At 38.8% G+C, this 21,732-nt stretch overlaps 1 pseudogene; it reads right to left on the bottom strand.

The window, feature by feature from the left end:
* Positions 1–868: 868 nt before the first annotated feature.
* Positions 869–20,471, bottom strand: LOC114525633 (annotated as a pseudogene).
* Between the last annotated feature and the right edge of the window lie 1,261 nt (positions 20,472–21,732).

The following is a 21,732-nucleotide window of genomic DNA, read 5'->3' as shown; positions in this document are numbered from 1 at the left end:
ACGGATACACTAGTGGATGGAGAGCTGCTAGCTGGAATGGAATAGACAGTTGTTGGGGGAGTCACAGTGCTGCTGGGTGGTTGAGGACTCGATGCAGTAGATGGTGTTTTTGGAACAGAAGATGAAGGGGGTGGTGGTTTGGTAAATACGTATGATGATGATTTCAGCAAAGAGCTTTGGGGAATTGATGATGTAGGTGTTGATGACTTGATAATAACAAATCCAGTTGATGGCAGTTGTGGAGGTGCCGTAGTTAAGACAGAAGATAGAAGACTGGTTGATGAAACCGTTGTAACAGATGACGAAACAATTGTTGTTGGAACCGATACACTAGTGGATGGAGAGCTGCTAGCTGGAATGGAAGAATAGACAGTTGTTGGGGAGTCACAGTGCTGCTGGGTGGTTGAGGACTCGATGCAGTTGATGGGATTCGTGCCGAAGTTGTAGGCGATAAAGTCGAGACCGATGGCGACTTTGAAACATATGGGACTGATGTAGTAACTTGAACCGTTGTTGGACTACTGGGCTTCGGTGACGAAGTGGGTTTGCTAGTTGGTGCAGAAGTAACAATTGTTGTTGGAACGGATACACTAGTGGATGGAGAGCTGCTTGCTGGAATGGAAGAATAGACAGTTGTTGGGGGAGCCAAAGTGCTGCTGGGTGGTTGAGGACTCGATGCAGTTGATGGGATTCGTGCCGAAGTTGTAGGCGATAAAGTCAACACCGATGGCGACTTTGAAACATATGGGACTGATGTAGTAACTTGAACCGTTGTTGGACTACTGGGCTTCGGTGACGAAGTGGGTTTGCTAGTTGGTGCAGAAGTAACAATTGTAGTTGGAACGGATACACTAGTGGATGGAGAGCTGCTAGCTGGAATGGAAGAATAGACAGTTGTTGGGGGAGCCACAGTGCTGCTGGGTGGTTGAGGACTCGATGCAGTTGATGGGATTCGCGCCGAAGTTGTAGGCGATGAAGTCGAGACCGATGGCGACTTTGAAACATATGGGACTGATGGAGGCCGCGGAACTTCAACCGTTGTTGGACTAGTGGGCGTCGGTGACGAAGTCGGTTTACTAGTTGGTACAGAAGAAACAATTGTTGTTGGAACGGATACACTAGTGGATGGAGAGCTGCTAATTTGAATGGAAGAATAGACAGTTGTTGGGGGAGCCACAGTGCTGCTGGGTGGTTGAGGACTCGATGCAGTTGATGGGATTCGTGCCGAAGTTGTAGGCGATGAAGTCGAGACCGATGGCGACTTTGAAACATATGGGACAGATGTAGTCGGCGTTACTTGAACTGTTGTTGGACTACTGGGCGTTGGTGACGAAGTCGGTTTACTAGTTGGTACAGAAGAAACAATCGTGGTTGGAACGGATACACTAGAGGATGTAGCAGTGACACTTGGAGTGGAAGAAAAGACACTGGTTGATGTGGTTGCAACAGATACGGTTGATGACAACACCACTGTCGTTCGGGAGGGAGTTCCGACCCCTGGTGTACATATCTTTGTGCAGTTTTTTGTGATAGGTTTGCAAGACTTTCCATCAAAGTATTGTTCGGGTGGACAACTGCATCCTTCAACGTGATCTCCTCTACAGCAACGCTCAGGCCCTTTGCAATAGGGCTCGTCTTCGCAAACTGGAGTTACTGGAATGTCTGGCGTATAATGGCTCTCGTTTCGGCATGCCGACAACAGGATAATTCTTAATATAAAAGCGAAAATATTGTGGAGGATTGAGATAAACTTTCTTTTATGAATAATTTCCGTTTGGGAAAAATTGGGGGACTGTGGAATGGCTTAGAATAATAAGAGGACTTGAGGAATGTACCTGATAATTTATTTAAAGTGGGAGTTAAGGCTAATTTTCACTCCGGAAAACGAGCAGCGGATAAGATCGGATCGGAACGAAAGATAATCCGCGCGTGCGCCATCTTTTGAAATTTTTGGCTTATATTGATCCCAAAGCGTCCGAGACCGGATAAAAAAAAGTTCAAATAGTTTTAACTTTTTTTTATCCGATCCGAAATTACTTCATGGATCGTACCAGCTCGGAAAAAAAATCCGATCCGATCCGCTGCTCGTTTTCCGGAGAGGAAATTAGCCTTTACTGTATAGGGCTAACAAACAGTTCATAAGACAAGCAGTGAATAGACGGTGGGAGGAACGATTGTGGTTTGAGAACAGACCAGCTTCTCCTTCACGATTTTATAATTCTGTTAAATGATTAAGCCGATTGTTTTACACTTCAGTAGATTATTCTAATGGAATGCTCCGTTGTATTTAAAGCTTCTTTTAAGGAATTCCTTCTCAGGTTTTTGGTAGTATGAGGTTCATTTCAATGGTTCCGAAGGTCATAAGGGGATTCGCGTCCATTGCATCGTCGAAATAATTGATGTAAGTTTGTGGGAGTATTATCGTTAATCATTTTTTACATATATATAAATTGATTTAGTATAATTGTGTATATAATTCCAGAGATTCTCAGCCTAACATATGCAGCCCTTTGGAAAGAGGTGGTAAGAGTTTTAAAATGCCTGGCTGATAATTACATTTGGCTGTAGATAAGTTTATTGTTTGTACCAGCGCGCTAGCTCTAGGACAAATGGGACAGCTTTTAAAACGTTTTTGTTTAGGTTGAGGGAGATGAGCTTGTTCCCTCAATAATAACAGGGAGTTTTAGCAGTGACTACGAGTTTTTAATACGTGTTTGTTGGTTAGTTACTAAATTTATTCCAAAAGCCAGCCCACTGAGCCAACCACTGCGAGTTTCGTCAGATGGCGTATACAAAGGCAGCGAGTTTGGCGCGAAAATGACGAATCTTGAACTCATAGTCAATGCTGAGGGCTAATTATACTTCGGCTGCTGTATGCTTACCACAAAATCCTTCTCTACGCCATGCGAACGATATGCCCAGTCTGTTGCATTCTCTGACATAGGCAGAAACCGCTGAACAGAAGCAGTTGCAATCGCCGCCATATTTACACTTGCACGTTTCCTGCTCGCAGGCGTCCACGAAGGGGTCTGGGTTGACCGTTGCGTGACATTTAGCAAAAGCTGGGTTCGTCTTGATTTCTCCACAGCCTGCAAGAACAAAGGATGTTTTAGATATGATTTATATGAAGGATATACATCTATCTCTAGGTTCAGCTGTTTTAAGAAGAGTACGGAGGATAAATAAGCAATGGTGATAATCTACCTTTTTTAGCCCATTCTCCTAATGAAGGATTATCTTGACACGTGTCTTTCACGGCCGCATCGACACATCCAACACCTGCTGCCCACATGTTGGCGAATTCCGTGACCTCAACGGCAATGGAATTATCTGGCAACACGAAATCATCCAGGGAATTCTTGCCATCAAAATCACCGCACAGACCTCGCAGGCTCCCGTCCATGTGTCGTGAAGACGTGGACTTGATGTACACACGGGAACCCTTATCGTATTTTATCTCAAAGTCGAGGTAATACAACTTCAGTATCACGAAAAGTCCCTTATACTCCAACATAACCCCAGCGTAGATGTCGTGACATGGGTTATCATAATCGGAATTTAGCACCTCGCCCGTGTTGGTTCTTTCTAACTTATACGACTTCTGGAATAAGGTGATCCGGAGGTTTTCCTTGGGCAAACGGATTTTCACTTCTTTGCACATGTACATGTCGAAGGTGTGTTCACAGCGTTTATTTGCAACAGTAACTACCACATCGTCGTCTTTCATAAGGATATTTCACATCGCTCGCCGTCAAAATTGTAGATGCGACCATCGAATGTTTTGTAGTGATCTTGACCCCAAGCGGCACATTCGTAGTTTGGCTCAGGATTCACGTTTGTGTTTGTCACCCAAGTACGTCTGCTCTGGCAGGTTCTGAAAAAATATGGTAAAACATGGATATGAATGCATTGTATCGCATATAGCAAGACGTGGTACACTGTCGTGAAAAATGTTGTCGGAATATATAATTACTTAATGGTTTACGTTTTTGGATCGCCTGACCCAAACACGCGGGAATGTTGCGAGAGTTAAGAAAAGCGCGCGAAACACGAGCCGAAGGCGAGCTCTTTGTGAGCTTTTCTTAACTCGAGCAACATTCTTAAGTGTTTAGATCAGGCCATCCGTTAGGTAATTGTTTTATAAAATAACTACGACAAGGCCTGAATTTAAATTTAAATTCTTTAAAACTTTAAATTTCCGTGTTTGGATGGCCTGATCCAAACACGGAATCAACACAGGAATTTACTTTTAGTGAGATAAGTGAATTAGAAGTCTTTCAATTGTTGACAACAATGTCACTTAATAAGGCAACCGGAATAGATAAACTTCCAACAAAACTTGTCAAATTAGCAGCCCCGTACATTACTAAATCACTTACTGCAATATTTAACAGGTCTATATCAACTGGAATATTCCCTTGCGAATGGAAAGTTGCCAGAATTACCCCAATTTACAAAAGCGGTGTTAAATCTGATATGGATAATTATAGGCCTATATCTGTCATTTCAATAATTGCCAAAGCAATGGAAAAACTTGCATTTAACCAACTTTATTCATATCTACAACAATCAAATCTTTTAACAAATTCACAACATGGTTTCAGACCTCTCCACTCAACTGTCACTGCATTACTAAAAATGACAAATCAGTGGTATCGAAATATGGATGAAGGCTTGATCAATGGAGTTGTTTTTCTGGACTTAAAAAAGGCATTCGATACCGTTGACCATAATATATTACTTAAAAAATTATATCTTTATGGGGTGAGAGGTAAAGCCCATGATTGGTTTAAGTCGTATCTAACAAATCGTATCCAGTACTGCCAGGTTAATAGTAAATTATCTGGGCCACGTACAATTATTACTGGCATTCCGCAGGGCTCAATACTCGGTCCTCTATTATTTCTTATTTATATTAATGATCTTCCTAATAGCCTACAAAATGTGGACTGCGATATGTTTGCTGATGATACTCAAATAGGAACTGCAGGTAGAGACATAAAATCAATTACAGAAAGCTTAAACACTGACCTGGCCAATATTTCAGACTGGATGTCAGCCAACAAATTAAGTTTGAATAAGAGCAAAACTGAGTACATGATAATTGGTTCTCGCCATAATATTAAAAAGTGTGCTTCCGATTTACTGATTGAAATTGAAAACACGCCTATTAAGCGAGTTAGCACCACCAAATCACTGGGTCTGATGCTCGATGAGACCCTGACTTGGCATTCTCAAGTAGAACTCATTACGAAGAAAGTGAACAGGAGTTTTTATGTTCTGAGACGACTTCGAGAGTTCTCAGACTTGAAAACTCTTGTTACAGCTTATAAAACCTTGGTCCAACCACACTTTGACTATTGCTCACAAATATGGGGATGCCTTGGAATTACGTTGCAAAATAAACTGCAACGCTTACAAAACAGGGCAGTCCGTATCATTACAAAGCGTGGTTATGACTATAGGTCTGTAGACATACTTAATGAACTTGAGATACCAAATTTGAGTGTTAAAAGAAATAACCAATTATGCACTACAATGTATCAGGTAAAAAATAGCTTAGTTCCTGACTATCTCATTGACCTTTTTACGAAAACAAACGCGGTGCATGATTATCAAACTAGACAGGCTGAGCATAATCTTCTACCACCTAAGCCAAATACAAATTTTGGTAAAAAATCCTTTTCATACAGAGGTGCAGTGGCTTGGAACAATTTAACATCTAATCAAAAAAACTCTGAATCTATAAAGTGTTTCAAAAGTAACTTGCTAACTAGTAATATGTCTTAGTGTGATAATTGTGCTGAACAACTTAATAATTAGTAATATGTGTGATAATTGTAATTTTCACTTCCTCCTATATTCTATTATTTAATACTTGTATATAACTTAATCTTATTTTTAATTATAGACGTAAATGCACGGCCTATTGGAAGATCACTTTTCACTCTTGTAAATATTTCTTTCTTAAACCATTGTGAAATAGTACCGTGGATAAATAAATTGATAACGGGCTTTGACCAATCAGAATAGCCGTTATATACATGTTATTTTATGATGCATGTTACCATTCCAGTTTGTAATGGTAAAAAGTCACCAATAAGACCCATTGTTTAGGGTATCAACCTGTGTCTTCCTTGATTCATATTTTGACACTCAGTATGTCTTGTTCATTCGGAATTTGCTTTTTACTATAGAAGTTAGCGTTTCAGGTTTTTTTACAGTTCACTGATTTAGGATTTACTGACCATGGAATTGTCAAAGTGCACAGTACAACTTATTTTATGTCAGATATGAAAATTTAGATAGATTACTAACTTGGAACAATCTGATGGATTGGTTTCTCCGAGATCATAGAACGTTTCACCGTGTTTACATTGACAGCTTGTATTCTCTGCCACGCACGTGCCGTTCTCGTGAAGGGCTTGCCCGGCTGGACAGTAATACCCAACTTGGCACGTGTCGAGATTATCGCACGTGCGACCACACTGCGTGAATACCCGACCCCACTGATCGTAATGAGCTGAAGGAATGAAAGAAAAAATATCCATCATTCATTTTGCTGCGATTTTGTGCGACTTTCTTCTTTTGATAGATGTGAACGAGTAATTATTTACGGGATGCTCTGAACGTATAAGAGCTTTTATTTGAACATCCGTAACATTCGTAACTAATTCACTCGTTCACATCTATCAAAAAAAAAAATCGTAGCAAAAATTGCAAGTGCAAACGGGCGTTAAGGAAAGTATACTCCAAAGAACGACATCTCCCAAGATCTAAACTTTAAAAGAAGGTAATAACCACACAGTGATTTCGGCACTATTTTAAAGTCATTGTCAAACCAGGATGGACCTAGAATAAACCATACTAAATCTCCTGACGAGGGCCCTCAGGTCGAAACGTCGAGAAGCGTTTTGTCTATTTTACGCAGTTGTTATACCACATTTGATGTTAAGTTGTTTGAAGACGCTGCCACGCTGCTCCCTGGTTATATTGGGACCAAGAATGAGTTTGACTTCACTTACCATCGCAATCCAAAGTCGTGCATTTCCAAGTCCCTTCGCTGCAAGTGCTGGAAGATGAAGGGAAAAAATGTACTCAGAGAGAGACTATATCGTCTGATTCCAAACAATCATTTGTAATTTGAAACACTGCAATGCATGTAAGCTACCAAAAAGCATTTCTCAACCGAACAAAAAGCTTATGGACGTAACTTGGCAAAGTTAAGGGAGGTTGGTGTTCGATTTATACTTTACCTACCAGTTATTGCAGTATTCTGATCGTACGTGTCCCTTCAAATACTGTTGACCATTGTAAGTACAAGGACATTCGCTTCTTCTTACACACGGACCAGTGCCAGTAGAGTAGTACCCCTCTTTACAATAACAGCCTTGCATGCACTGGCCACTAAGAAACGATAAAAATTCAATGGTGATATGTTTTTGAACGATTGATAAATATGTAAGATAAATATGTTTATAAACATGTTTTTCAATGGTTGATATAAATAAATAAATAAACAAACAAGAGGTATACGTATTAGGGAAGTGTTATTGTTAGAGAGCTGTCTCTGATGTCCAGAATTAAATTAGTCTGTCTGAGGTCTGTATTAGAGAGAAGTAAAGAGGTGTCTGCAGTACAGAGGTGTCAGTATTAGAGGGGTGTCTGCAGTACAGAGGTGTGTGTATTAGAAAGATGTGTGTATTAGAGAGGTGTGTGTATTAGAGAGATGTGTGTATTAGAGAGGTGTGTGTATTAGAGAGATGTGTGTATTAGAGAGGTGTGTGTGTATTAGAGAGGTGTGTGTGTATTAGAGAGGTGTGTGTATTAGAGAGGTGTGTGTGTATTAGAGAGGTGTGTGTATTAGAGAGGTGTGTGTGTATTAGAGAGGTGTGTGTGTATTAGAGAGGTGTGTGTGTATTAGAGAGGTGTGTGTGTATTAGAGAGGTGTGTGTGTATTAGAGAGGTGTGTGTGTGTGTGTATTAGAGAGGTGTGTGTGTATTAGAGAGGTGTGTGTGTATTAAAGCGGTGTGTGTATTAGAGAGGTGTTTGTATTAGAGAGGTGTGTGTATTAGAGAGGTGTTTGTATTAGAGAGGTGTTTGTATTAAAGAGGTGTTTGTATTAGAGAGGTGTTTGTATTAGAGAGGCGTTTGTATTAGAGAGGTGTTTGTATTAGAAAGGTGTTTGTATTAGAGAGGTGTGTGTATTAGAGCGGTGTGTGTATTAGAGAAGTGTTTGTATTAGAGAGGTGTTGGTATTAGAGAGGTGTGTGTATTAGAGAAGTGTTTGTATTAGAGAGGTGTTTGTATTAGAGAGGTGTTTGTATTAGAGAGGAGTGTGTATTGGAGCGGTGTGTGTATTAGAGAGGTGTGTGTATTAGAGAGGTGTTTGTATTAGAGAGGTGTTTGTATTAGAGAGGTGTTTGTATTAGAGAGGAGTGTGTATTAGAGCGGTGTGTGTACTAGAGAAGTGTGTGTATTAGAGAGGTGTGTGTAATAGAGAGGTGTTTGTATTAGAGAGAAGTTTGTATTAGAAAGGTGTAAGTATAAAGGCTATATTTAGCTATATTCAAGTATAAATATGTGTAAGTGATGTGTCTGTGTCAGGAAAGTACTTGCGTGGAAGATATATGGCTAGTCAAAATAAAAAAGAAACTTACTCGCATTTTTCACTTGGATTAGAAAGCGACGAACATGTTTTGTCACACATGCTATCGCCTTGTTGGTCAGTGTTGCAGACTTTGTACTCCCGGTTTGAGTTCGCAGCACATTGTCCATTTGAAACACCACGTTTTCCATCTATATAACATAACACGTCATGTATGCTGAACTCACATTTGAACTACACTTTATAATTATCACATGCCAAGCAGTGAACTGTCATAAAAACTGGAACGCTAACTTGAAGCGAAATTTGACGGTAGTTTTTTTGAACGTTTGAGGTAGAAAGTAATTATCTAGAAATGTCTGAGACTTTGCAAAATACAATCATTTGCTAATTTTCATTTTCTAAAAACTTATTTTTTTGCTTCAGGCTCCAACCAAGTATTACGCTGAACTATAAGAGTTAGCGTTCCAGTTGATATTGCAATTTACTGATGACGAGACGCTTTGCAAAACATTTTATCATTGCTCACTATTTGGTAACTGGATAATGATGCCTTTATCGGCACATTGCTTTTGGTACGCCATCCTGATGTGTTCGTGGCTGTCTCTCAGGCCACAGGCGTCGCTTAGACAGTTTTCATAATAAATATCCGGCGAAATGGACTTGCGGCACATGTCAAAAACGCTTTCCTTGAGGTCTTTACAGTCCAGCTCGGCTTGGGCCCTTTGCTTGTAGTGATAGTCACAGGATTTCTTGGCGTCCCACATGTCCTTGTCACATTTCGTCGCATCGTCACTCACCGACCATTGGGAAGCGAACGCTTGCTCGGATATCTCATTATCGTCGTCGTGCGTGTGAAAATCGTTGCTCATTTCGTTGTCAAAAGTCCCGCACAACCCACAAGTCTGATTAAATCTCGCAGAATCGACCGAAAGGTAGATACTCCCGTAGGAGCTCCACGCGACGGTGATTCCCGCAATGGCCGACGTTAGTAGAACATTGACTTCGCCTTGGAACCTAATCTTGACGTATTTTAAATCGACATTTGAAGTTATAGTCTTTCCTCTGACCGTGACGAGCGGATTATTTCCCAGAACAATCCAGTCGGAGTCAAGGACCTTAACTTCAAACGATTTTTTGCATACACTACCAACGCTGCTGCATGTCATCGGGTCTTTGTTCACCATACGAATTTCGTACCGAGATGGACCGCCGTTGGGAACATGGCAATGTTTGGATAACACGTACCCGGAACACTTCCCTTTCATGTCGTATTCCTTTCCATCAAACGTCGTAACGTGGCCATTTCCAATCATTTGACATTTGCCTAAAAAATCATGTTAAACTGAAGTTAATGAGGTTCATGGCAACCAGGTATATAATCCATCGTAATTATCGCTACTCTGGTTTTAATAAATAAAAGTAATCACCACACAATGAAGACACTAGACCGAAGTGTGGAAACGTTGGGTCGTGAAAGTTAATCTTTGTGTGGTGATTAATTTCATTTATTAAAACCAGAGTAGCGATAATTACGATGGATCATGTTAATCGTTAAAGGTGGGGTACGGTCCGTGATTTAAACAAACGCTTTGCGGCTCACATTTTCAATCCGTATATATCCTAAAATATCACGAATTTTCAGAAAGTTTGACATGATTTTAGTTCGCTATGAGAGAGAGTTGGTGTTCAGAGATATACGAAACATTCGCTGAAATTTGAGCAATTTTGAAACGGGTAGAAAAGCATTGTTATAAGCAGTACCCATGCAACGAAGTGACTGAAACCCCCCTTTAAAGTTTTCTGTGCTTCAGGCACATTGGCAACGAAAATTTTCATAGCTTTTTCAACCTTCCTGGACATCAGAAGTAAGAGAATGTTAATATTTTTCCATGCATTTGTAAGTTTTGTTAAAAATGAATTCTCCTGGCGAGGGAAAAAACAAGAAATTTATTTTCATACCAGAACAAGGACGTCTTATACAATCCCACGAGCCTCCAACACATGTACTAAAGGGAAAAGGAAGAGAGATTTAGTTGTATGGTTTGAGAACCATACAAGCATGGTTTGAGAACCATACAAGATATTCTCACATATCGTTGGTGGCATAGATTACTCATGCTACATTCATCAACATTTGTTTCCTTCTCATATAGCGCGTTCAAGAGGTAGAAATAAAACTCTTCAGACCATCATCTAGCCAGGGCGCTTCTCTGTATTTAAAGAACACTTGACCTAATCATCGTTCCAGCTGTATTAGAGATCATCTGGCCTACTTGTCATTCCAGTTGTATTAGAGATCATTTGGGCTAAATAACTTACCAACTCTCGCAAGACGATTCATGGATGGTCCCGTGAGGATAAGGTACACCGGCATAGCTACATGAGCACTGGCTTCTGGGCACGCATTTACCATGATCCTCCCACATGCCTTCTGGACAATGACAACCGTCGACACATGCAGAAATGCAATCGATTTTCTCACTGTTCAGGTTTGAGCACGTGCGCGGGCACGCCGTCCCGCATTCTGACCATTCCATCGTGTTTGGGCAAGTTTTCTCTGAAATATAGAAATACAGAACTTGTTATAGACTGTTCTCAGAAGATTACCTTGTTATTAGCATAAAGGATGGCGAGTGTTTGCCCTGATTAAAAAAACTTTAACTCAATGTAACCTCAGGGCCCGGTTGTATTAAGCCCGTGTAGCTTAAACGGTGGATAAGTCAAAATTAAATAACCTATTTTATGCACTGAATATGTAGTTGTAAACAGTATCTTTGTATTAAGGTTAAAAACATTTAGTTCGCTTGTTGAATGAAACGATAGACTCGATTTCTATTATCTTGAACTTATCCACCGTTCAAGCTAAACGGGCTTGGTACAACCGGCCCCAGAATAGCAAGACAAAACGTCCGTTAAAACACGTTATGTCAAAAATTGGTTTAAAGCTATAATATGGACGATATTAGCAACTGTTTTTCCACTCAGTTCTACGAACAGTTCAGGACTATTGTTCCTAACTATAAATAAAATGAGTTTAGTTTAGGTTAACTTCTGTATAGTAACGCTTGAATCAATACGAAATTATCCTTACTAGACCTCTAGGAAGAACAGTTTAGGACTATACTGAGGTAGAGCTATCCATTTCAAGTTTTATCCCGCAGTAACACTAGAACAATAAGATATTATTCTTACAGAAGTTCTAAGAAGAACATTTAGAATTAACGTAAGGTTGGTTTATAGTGCAGGTTTCCTCCAGCAGCAACGCAGGATCAATAGAGGTGATCCCTACTGGATATATAGAATGGGAATATCCAGTATATTTTCACTGGTTTAATGCATTCAATATAATGACAGATATGATTATTATAATTGTTCCAAGCAATAATTTAGCTTACCACAAAGGCCCTCCTTTCTCCAGTCAATCGGTTTCCCCATCGCCACGTGGCAGGCACGTGCATAAAGAGACAACGCCTTACATGTACAGACTTTTTTTCTTTTATCATCTGTGGCGTTACAAGCGCAAAAATCTGCCATACACATATATACGTACTCCTCTTTTGGAATGTGGCAAGCTAGATAATGATAAAAAACAGTTTTCAGCCATGACAATAATTACATGGGAAGCAATCAAAGATGTTGAGAATGGACAACAGACTACGATGGACAAGCGACTACGATGGACAAGCGACTATGACGGAATATAGTTATTTGAAAAACAACAACAAAAAGCTATATAGAAACATGCAGAATGTTTTCTATTTCTTAAATATCTAATGCCTATCATTTCAACTTAGCATCAAATGTGGTATAACAACTAAATTCAACAACTTCTAATTTAGGCAGTTGTTATACCGCATTCGATGCTAAGTTGTTTGAAGACGCTGCCACGCTGCTCCCTGGTTATATTGGAGCCTGTAATTTCAGTTTATTCTAAATGACTTTTCCTAGGTATTGTGTTTTCGATCTTCCAGTCTCATCTGTTGCTTTTAAATATTGACATCTAAATTTTACAACATCTAAATTTTACAACATGACCCTTTCACACCAGGTGAAACTTTCGATAACTTATTACAACATTAACATCAATAACTTATTCCCTCGTTCACATCTATCAAAGGACGAAGTCATCTACCTAATGTGATCGAGCATTGTGAATGACCTGAAAAATCGCGAACAGTATTTACGATTCGTTCTTTTGAAAATCAATTTCTATAATTCATTGCGTTTTATTGATATCATCAACAAATAGCAAAGCTTGTTCGTATAGGTTGGGGATTGCCTCTACTGGATCAACTCGCTATGAAAAACATACGTCATTATCTATTCGACGAACCTTTAAATGCTTCTCCGGCCAAAGCATCCCTGCAAACTTTCTCAGCATGATTAACTCCGTCGTTGACGCTGTGTAATTTGGTGTAACAGGGGGTGGCGGTTTAACTTCAGTGGCAAAATCACACGTTCCATCGGGATCCTCTTTCCACGACTGCACGAAAGCATTCGTGCTGGACAATACCTTCATTTGGGCATCCGCAAAGTCGTTCGCGGGGTTGTCATCGTAGGTACCACAGAGCCCAAGGGATTTGTATTTCAGTGAATCAGGCAACCAGACCATCAAGTCCTCTTGTCCGTCCCAGTACACCAATGCGCCGTCGGGAATTTTGACAATAATATACCGTCCAGCCTGTTGGAAGACGATTTAAAAACACGTTCGCAGTTAACTACCGGAGGAAGGTGGCGGATGTGATAGAATATCTCTATGCGTGTGCAGTCAAAAACAGATTTGAGTCAGACAGATTTGAATACAAAAATATAGACAAATTTACATCAGAACTATTTCTCATCGGTGAAAATGACTTGTTCATGGCAATTACGACTGACTTGGGTTAAGAGCAATGTAGAACTAAAACAGTTCTCTAATATAAATAAAAATAGTTCAGGTTTTCTCCTGTAGTAACATCGACACATTAAGAGATAATCCTAATTCCTAACCGAACCTCTCAAATTAACTGTTTAGAACTTATAGAGCTTTGAGCTATCCAGTATAAATAAAGTTAGTTTAGTTTAGGTTTCCTCCTATAGTAACACTGGATCAATAAAATATGATCCTTACTGGACCTCTAGGAAGAATAGTTTAGAACTGATAGAACTATCCAGTATAAACAAAGTTAGTTTAGTTTAGGTTTCCGCCTGTAGTAACACTGGATCAATAAGAGATGATCCTTACTGGACTTTTAGGAAGAGCAGTTCAGAACTGATAGAATTATCCAGTTTAAATAAAGTTAGTTTAGTTTAGGTTTCCTCCTGTAATAACACTAGATCAATAAGAGATGATCCTTACTGGACCTCTAGGAAGAACAATTTTAAACCCATAGAGCTATCCAGTATAAAGTTGGTTTATAATATTCTTGTATGTTTGCATGGTAACATCAATAAGTAAATCAGCTTGTAGGTACACCACGTAAGTATTTAATACTAAGTAAGTAAGTATTCAATAACCATCAATTGCACTGATGGAGGCCCGGGTTAAGTTAACGGACCGAAAGTTTCGCAGTATTAAATATTTACGTGGTGTACATACCTACAAGCTATTTACTTAAAATTAGTTTAGTTTAGATTTCCTTCTGTAGCAACACCTGATAAATAAGAGATGATCCTTCATTAGAGCATAAACGAACGTTAGACTCGAGAAATATAGTTGACATTAGGAAGCATATTTACCATTCTGATGCTGGGTGTTTTTTTCTTATAAGGAATTGATACATCTTCCCCATTAATTGTGACAAATGGTACTCCACTAGGTCTGTTCACGCCAAGAAAAACGACCGTGTTCTCTATGGTCACCTCAACCTTCTTGTTACACGGACCATTGATGTCGCAATATGGATCGTTAATAAGGGTAACACTAAATTGGATAAGCGGGTCCTTGATGTAAACCATTTGATATTTGCATGTACCATAGTAATAGTAGTTCTTGCCATCAAACGTCCTGTAATGACCTCTGCCGTAGGCATAACACATGCCCGTAACTGGAAAGTTAAAAAGAAACGGCAGTGTTAGACTCCTCTAGACAGTAACTAAATAGATTCACTGATTAACAAAAAGTCGATATTTTTTTCATCACTGGATAATATAGAGACCGGATGACATAGAAAACGGCGGAGAGCAGCGAGAATTTGGAAACAATGAAAAGATAATGGAGTATTCTGATCTCTGGATCATGACTGGATGATATGGAGAACAACGAGATTTTGAAAACAATGAAAAGATAATGGAGTATTCTGATCTCTGGATCATGACTGGATGACATGGAGAACAACGAGATTTTAGAAACAATGAAAAGATAATGGAGTATTCTGATCTCTGGATCATGACTGGATGATGGAGAACAACGAGATTTTGGAAACAATGAAAAGATAATGGAGTATTCTGATCTCTGGATCATGACTGGATGACATGGAGAACAGCGAGATTTTGGAAACAATGAAAAGACAATGGAATATTCTGATCTCTTGATCATGACTGGATGACATGGAGAACAGCGAGATTTTGAAAACAATGAAAAGACAATGGAATACTGTATCCTAACCGAAGTTCATTTTTAAAAAGGTACTAAAATCTACATACTGTTTGGAAACAACGGAGTTGCTTTGTAATGATGCGATAGATGGCCAGAGTGTTCTTAAAAAAAATACAAAAACGAACAAGTTAGAAAGTTAATGACAAGCTATATCAAAGTCAACTACATTCAAGGCACGTTTGCCCAAGGATTGCCTACCGAGACACGCGTGTTTACAATTGTCTTTGGTTTTGAAGTTGTTTCCATTTCCCCCGCATTCTTTGAAAGCGAATGGCTTACACTCGCCATTGGTATGGTACCATCTGGTTTTATTATAGTTACGTAACGCCAGATCTTCCGGGTTGAAAATTCGATTACATAAACTACCGGACGAGGCAGGGACTGCAAAAAAATCCAACATTCATGAGTTTTTCTACATATTTTAACTGAACGTAGTAAAAAAACCAAACAGAAGACAGATCTCCGACAAAAGTGAATTATCATTTCCTGTCGTTTCTTGTCCGTGGACCAGCCCAAAGATAATCCTTAATCTAAATCCTTAATCTTACTCTAAATCCTCAATCCTTGAGGTTACGTTAGAATTAGAATAAGGATTGAGGTTAACTTAAGTTAACGATAAACCCAAACTAAGACCTAATACTAACTCTAATCTTGAGCTAATCTGGACTGAAGGATTAAATTCGTGTATTTAGTGTAATACTGTACACTCAAATACAATACTATACTCTCAAGTACAATACTTAACTCTCAAATACAATACTGTTCTCTTAAATACAATACACTACTCTCAAATACAATACTGTACTCTCTACAATACTGTACTCTCAAATATAATATTGTACTCTCTACAATACTGTACTCTCAAATACAATACGGTACCCTCTAATACAATATTGTACTCTTAAGTACAATACTCTACTCTCAAATACAAAATTGTACTTTAAACAACAATACTATACTCTCAAATACATTACTGTACTCTCATATACAATACTGTAATGGGGAATTCTCCGGTCACACACGTTACACTGTTGTTTCTGCAAGCTTCATATATCGCGTGTTAGAAAATAGAATAGCAGTGTCACGTTCGTGACGAGAGAATCACCCTACTCTCGATACTTACTACAAACGTGGTTGCATTCCTCTTTCTTATGGGTGATGTTTTCAGAATTGCACGACCAGCTCAAGGACTCCAGATAGGCAAAACAGGCGTCCTTTTCCCTCGGAGTCATAGACCAGCCGAGCAGGTCTGAAAGGTTTTTTGCTGTGTAGTGCCTTAATGCCAACATTTCATTCAAATAATGCTTTGACACGCCCAGATCCAAGGTTTTCTCGCAGTCATTTTCTGAAATTGATACGAAGAAAGAGATTGTAAAAAACCATCAACCCTTCCTCCATAAGATTCCGAGATATTTGAAAACATTTCTCGAAATAAGGAGATACGATTGGTCTTGATATTTAGACTAAATAAAGACTGATTCTTCGACCGAACAACGTTTTTCTTTTGGTATTCTTTTCAATATACCGATTCAGGCTCATATGGAAATTGCCATTTCATGTTTATTGATACTTTTGAGAGATGTATATATGGCAATGAATTTGCAATAATATAGTCGTCAGAACGCGTTGCATTGTGCCCACATATGATATTGCGTTCTGGTATGAAATTACATCTATCAAATGTACACAAAGCAGGTGGTGAAATGGGTAATTTCCATACGAGGCTGAATCGGTCTACTGTGATCCCGTATAAGGGAATCCGCTACGGTCGAATTTTGACAGTTACAAAGAAAATCAGGCGAAATTTCCGTGGAAAACCGGTCTTAAAACAATTCCTACGATGGTGATCCTTACCTACTGAGCAGTCAGCACCAGCGTACCCGGGGTAACATTCGCAGGTCATGTCAGAGCTCTTGGTGGAGTTCACAAGACAAAGACCACCAACACACCCATCAGGGCAGATTGCTGTAAGAAAGAAAACCATTTGTTGTAACCCGATGCCAACAACACGACACGACACGACACGACACGACACAGCATAACATAACGTAAGTTACGTAACGTAACACGTAACATAACGTAACGTAACATAACGTAACGTAACGTAACGTAAAGTAACGTAACGCAACGTAACATACCACAACGTAACGTAACCTAACCTAATGTTGATATGATAAAAATAATCAAAATGCAACATACGTGTTTGACAACGGTCTCCCTGATACTTCAGAATGAGATTTGGATTGTTCATATAATTCGTTGTACAGTCACACACGTTCGGTTGAATACATTTCCCGAAGTTAAGACACGGCTTCTCGCAGAAGGCTGGGAATGAAAGCAAAAAAAGGATTATATATGGCACCTATCTTTCTGACGAGAGAAATAAGGTTATAATATTACCTTTTTCGCAACGATTTCCATTCCAGCCGGAGGGACATTGGCATTTGTCGGGGGCGACACACTGACCACCATTCAAGCAAGAAGGCGCGCAAACCGCTTTATAATGATAAGGTATTATAAGGCGTTACTATGAAGAATTATGTGGATTAGGTAGGAGGTGCTAACGGTGAACTTGATGATAATCATTTAATTGATGATCGTGGTATCGTGATCATGATCGTGATAATGGTGATCGCGATTATCGTGATGACGTTTTTGCTAATCGTGATTTTGATCATGGTAATGATGATTGTAATAACAATCGTGATGATGATTGTAATTAGCCTGATGATGATCGTGATAATTGCGATGATGATCGTGATTAATACCCGTGATGATGACCGTGATAATGGTGATGATGATCGTGATAATACTCGTGATGATAATTGTAATAATCGTGATGATGATCGTGATAATACTCGTGATAATGATTGTAATAATCGTGATGATGATCGTGATAAAATTCGTGATAATGATTGTAATAATCGCGATATATAATGATTAATCGTATGGATCAGTAGAGATCCCGGCCGGAAACTGGTTTCGACGCAACCCTAAAAAAGCACGCGTGTGCAAATCTCTTCAACTTACGTTTCTCGCAGGAATTTCCAGTGTATCCAGGTATACAGTCGCAAACACCACTTCTGCATGTTCCTCCATTCTCACATTTAGGAATACAATCCCCTGAACAAAATAAAATAAAACTTTATTTATCAATGCTAACCTCATCATCCTTGGATGGTTTTCAGGAAGGGTGACGGATAAGGGATGACGTTTATAATGACGGATGGTTGGTATAATTGGCAAAATGGTTTTTTTTACTTCCTGACAACAATATACGTCTTCATGGTAAAATTTCTGTTAGAATTATGAAATTTTTATTCCGCTTGTAAAAGATCATGTTTTTGTTGAAACGGATAATTCTAGGACACTGGGCCTAAAACTTTGGCTCTAAATAGAAGTTAAAGAACGCCTGTTACAGCTGGAAGTGAATCGTGAAATAAATCATACTTTCATTGCAAATAGATCCTTTGTAGCCCGCTGCACAGACACACTTTCCATTTACACAAGTTCCACCATTTGCACATCCCAGAAGGCAGGCTGCAAAACAATTTTCGAATCATCATTATTAAACAACATGTACAATAACATAATTGTGAAAAAATTTTGAAAAAGTTAAAATTTAATAAAATGAAAATTAACAAAAATTAAAAGTATTGTAATCGAAACCAAACGCTAACCAAATTTGGGTGATATCATCTGAAGAATTTTATTTAATTATTTAGGATTGATTTTAAATTACACGCAGTATTAATGACAAGACCTAGGCATGCGTAAACATTTCCAGACATTCATCATATTCTAATTTGCAATCCATGGCAACCCAATTAGCAATTAGAACATATCGAAAATGAAGCAAGGAAAGTAGGAAACTTTGTTTATGTGCCGTTTTCACGATTAGATTTAGTTGCAGTTTCGCGACTTAGATCTTAGATCTGAGCCTTTCTCACGATGACGTTTTGGGGTACTTTCAATTTTCTGAAATGGGTTTAAAAAATATGATTTAACATGAAAAGCAATTTTTTTAGAATCAACAGACCATTTGAAGAATAAATTCCACCTAAATAAAAATAGTCGCCGTTACGAGGTCTTACGCTTACGGTTTTGAAAAAAAGTACCCTAAAATTGGCGGGATATTCGTCATCATGAGAAATGCTAATTTAACTATTGCCAACGATAAAAACGTTACGGTTTTTCTGAGTGTTGCGCTGTTTAAATTCCTCAGGGAAGTTATACCTTGACTTCTTTTTTGGGTATTTTGCCCAGCCATTCTGTTTAATGCCACGAGACGGTCAATATTATCATCTGCTGTTTGGAAGCTGGAAAAAATAGAATGTCCGAGAGCATTGAATTACATGTAAAAAAGAATTAGGATTCGGGGAGTTTTCCTAAACCCGAGGTAACGTTGTGGCAGGGAAACCCAAAAGAAAAACTAGTCAAACATTGACCCGTACTAGAATTTTTTTTTCTGAGGGCATGGGTCTTTGGGTCTTATAAACTTTGTGGGCATGGGTCTTCTAAACTTTGATCACAAATTGTACAGGATTAATATTCGAAGCAATTTCATCAGTGCAGGTACTTTCGTTAAGCGATTTTTTACTGTTTGATTAAAAGCAAGACGATTTATTTTGCCACGTTGCTGCCAAAAATTATCGTCCAATTTTTTTTCATTTCATAGTTAAAACGCGTCAAACGGGCACAAGAGCAAAACCTAAGTGCGATTCAGAGCCATAGGGTTTGGCTGTTTTTAAAACCTCTATACCACCGCGGTCTGAAATTTCAACTAAAACTTCTTTCAACTTCTTTGGAGCATTTCTTACTTTTAAGCCCAAAGCTATCTTTAGTTTTACATTTGAAATATTCAATAACTGTTTTCATTAGCACAGGTAAAAAGTTTTACTAAGCTAATAGTTGAGCTTCTCAAATCTGCTTTCCAAAAATACTCAACTCAAAATATAGCGAAACAGTCCATTGGCTCTTCACATAAATTTTTACTTAACTATTGAAAGAGTTTAAATTTTTCGCCGTATACCTTTCCCCTTCAGCAAACAGGCGACTCTTCCAGATATCGTGCGGGACAATCATAAATATCAGGCACAAAACGCCCAATTTCTGGTCCACCATGACGCTTTGAAGAAACGACGCTCTTTATAACTTCACGAACAGCGTTTTGTTTTTTGTTTTAAGCTTTAGTCGACTTTTTTTCACTTTGATATTAAATTGAATTCAATTTCAACAACCCTGCTTTGCTCCGACTAATCTTGCACGGAGCGTGAATGGTTTGATATGAAGCGATATGCTGACGTTTACAGCTAAAGTACAGCCCAATTTAATTAGTGCGAGAAATATTTTCTGCTATACAATCGGTTTCCAGGAGACGTGCTTAATTTCGCATTCTAAAACGGCTCGAATTAATTAGTCAGCAGTAGTCATGGCACGCTATAATCGAAGTGTGAAATATTCTAAAAACGACGGAGACCATATTATCTTCAATCCATTTCTCTGTGCGGGCGAAATGTTTACTTTTACCTGAGGTACAAATTTAAGCTTCCCAAACACCCGCCTCCGATGAAGCTATACCACGAACCAAACTTTGTAGTTGAAAGTTTGAGATTTGAAGGTCAGAGACAGAGTCGTAAATGTATGGTAAGCCACTAAATATTTGCTTCTTAATGGCAAATTAGATGCGGGGGCAAGCGAGTCTGGAATAATTGTAATCGAGCCATTAACCGGCCAATGTTTTGTATCACGAATATTGAGGTTCAAGAGATGGTGGGTGCATGCATACATTTTGCCCAAATCCATGCAGACATGAAGGACTGTCATAAAAAGAGTTATTCGTGGCGTTTTGTTTGCAAAGTATCAGGTCATAACTTAACTTTTTTTGTCGATCGCCCATTCCAGCCATCATTCTGAGACTTACAAAATGGCATATTTGCAAGTCGCGGTTATGCCTAAAAAGAGCAGGGAATATCGTTCCCCTTACGGAACCTTTGTGGGTATCTATCTGAAGCATTTATGCCCCATCCCCGAAAGGGTATACCCTTCCTAGAAACATTTTTCTAAAATGTGCCCAAATTAATACATATTAAAAATTATTATTATCCACGGCGAATGCATGCAATAACGGCTAAATGATTAAATGAAGTTTCAGTTTCCAGGCATCTGCCACATGAGATCAAATAATTGAAATTTGGACGAAAATTTTTCCCACAAACTTTTTAACTCTACTTTTCATCGCAAAATCAAAGCCACAGACTTATTATATTAATTTTAAAAACTTTGACTTTGTTATAGCGTTGACTTAGAAGTTATTCTCATAAAGCTAATCAGGTTTGCCAAATTTTCGGCGAAGAGTCGTTACTCGCAAATATATTATGTAAAGTTTGGTTTGAACCAGAGTTTGGTTTCAAAGTCAGAGTTTGGTTTAAACAGAAATGGTTTGAACAGTATTTTTACCTAATGAAACATTGAAAATGCCACAAAAGTGCATCAGTTAGGACACCAAAAGTGAATAAAATAGTCGGATAAAATATAGCTTTT

This window comes from Dendronephthya gigantea, unplaced genomic scaffold, assembly GCF_004324835.1.
Source record: "Dendronephthya gigantea isolate DGI-Jeju-01 unplaced genomic scaffold, DenGig_1.0 000035F, whole genome shotgun sequence".
In the NCBI taxonomy this organism is placed as follows: domain Eukaryota; kingdom Metazoa; phylum Cnidaria; class Anthozoa; order Malacalcyonacea; family Nephtheidae; genus Dendronephthya; species Dendronephthya gigantea.
This window is presented reverse-complemented; position numbering and strand designations above follow the sequence as displayed.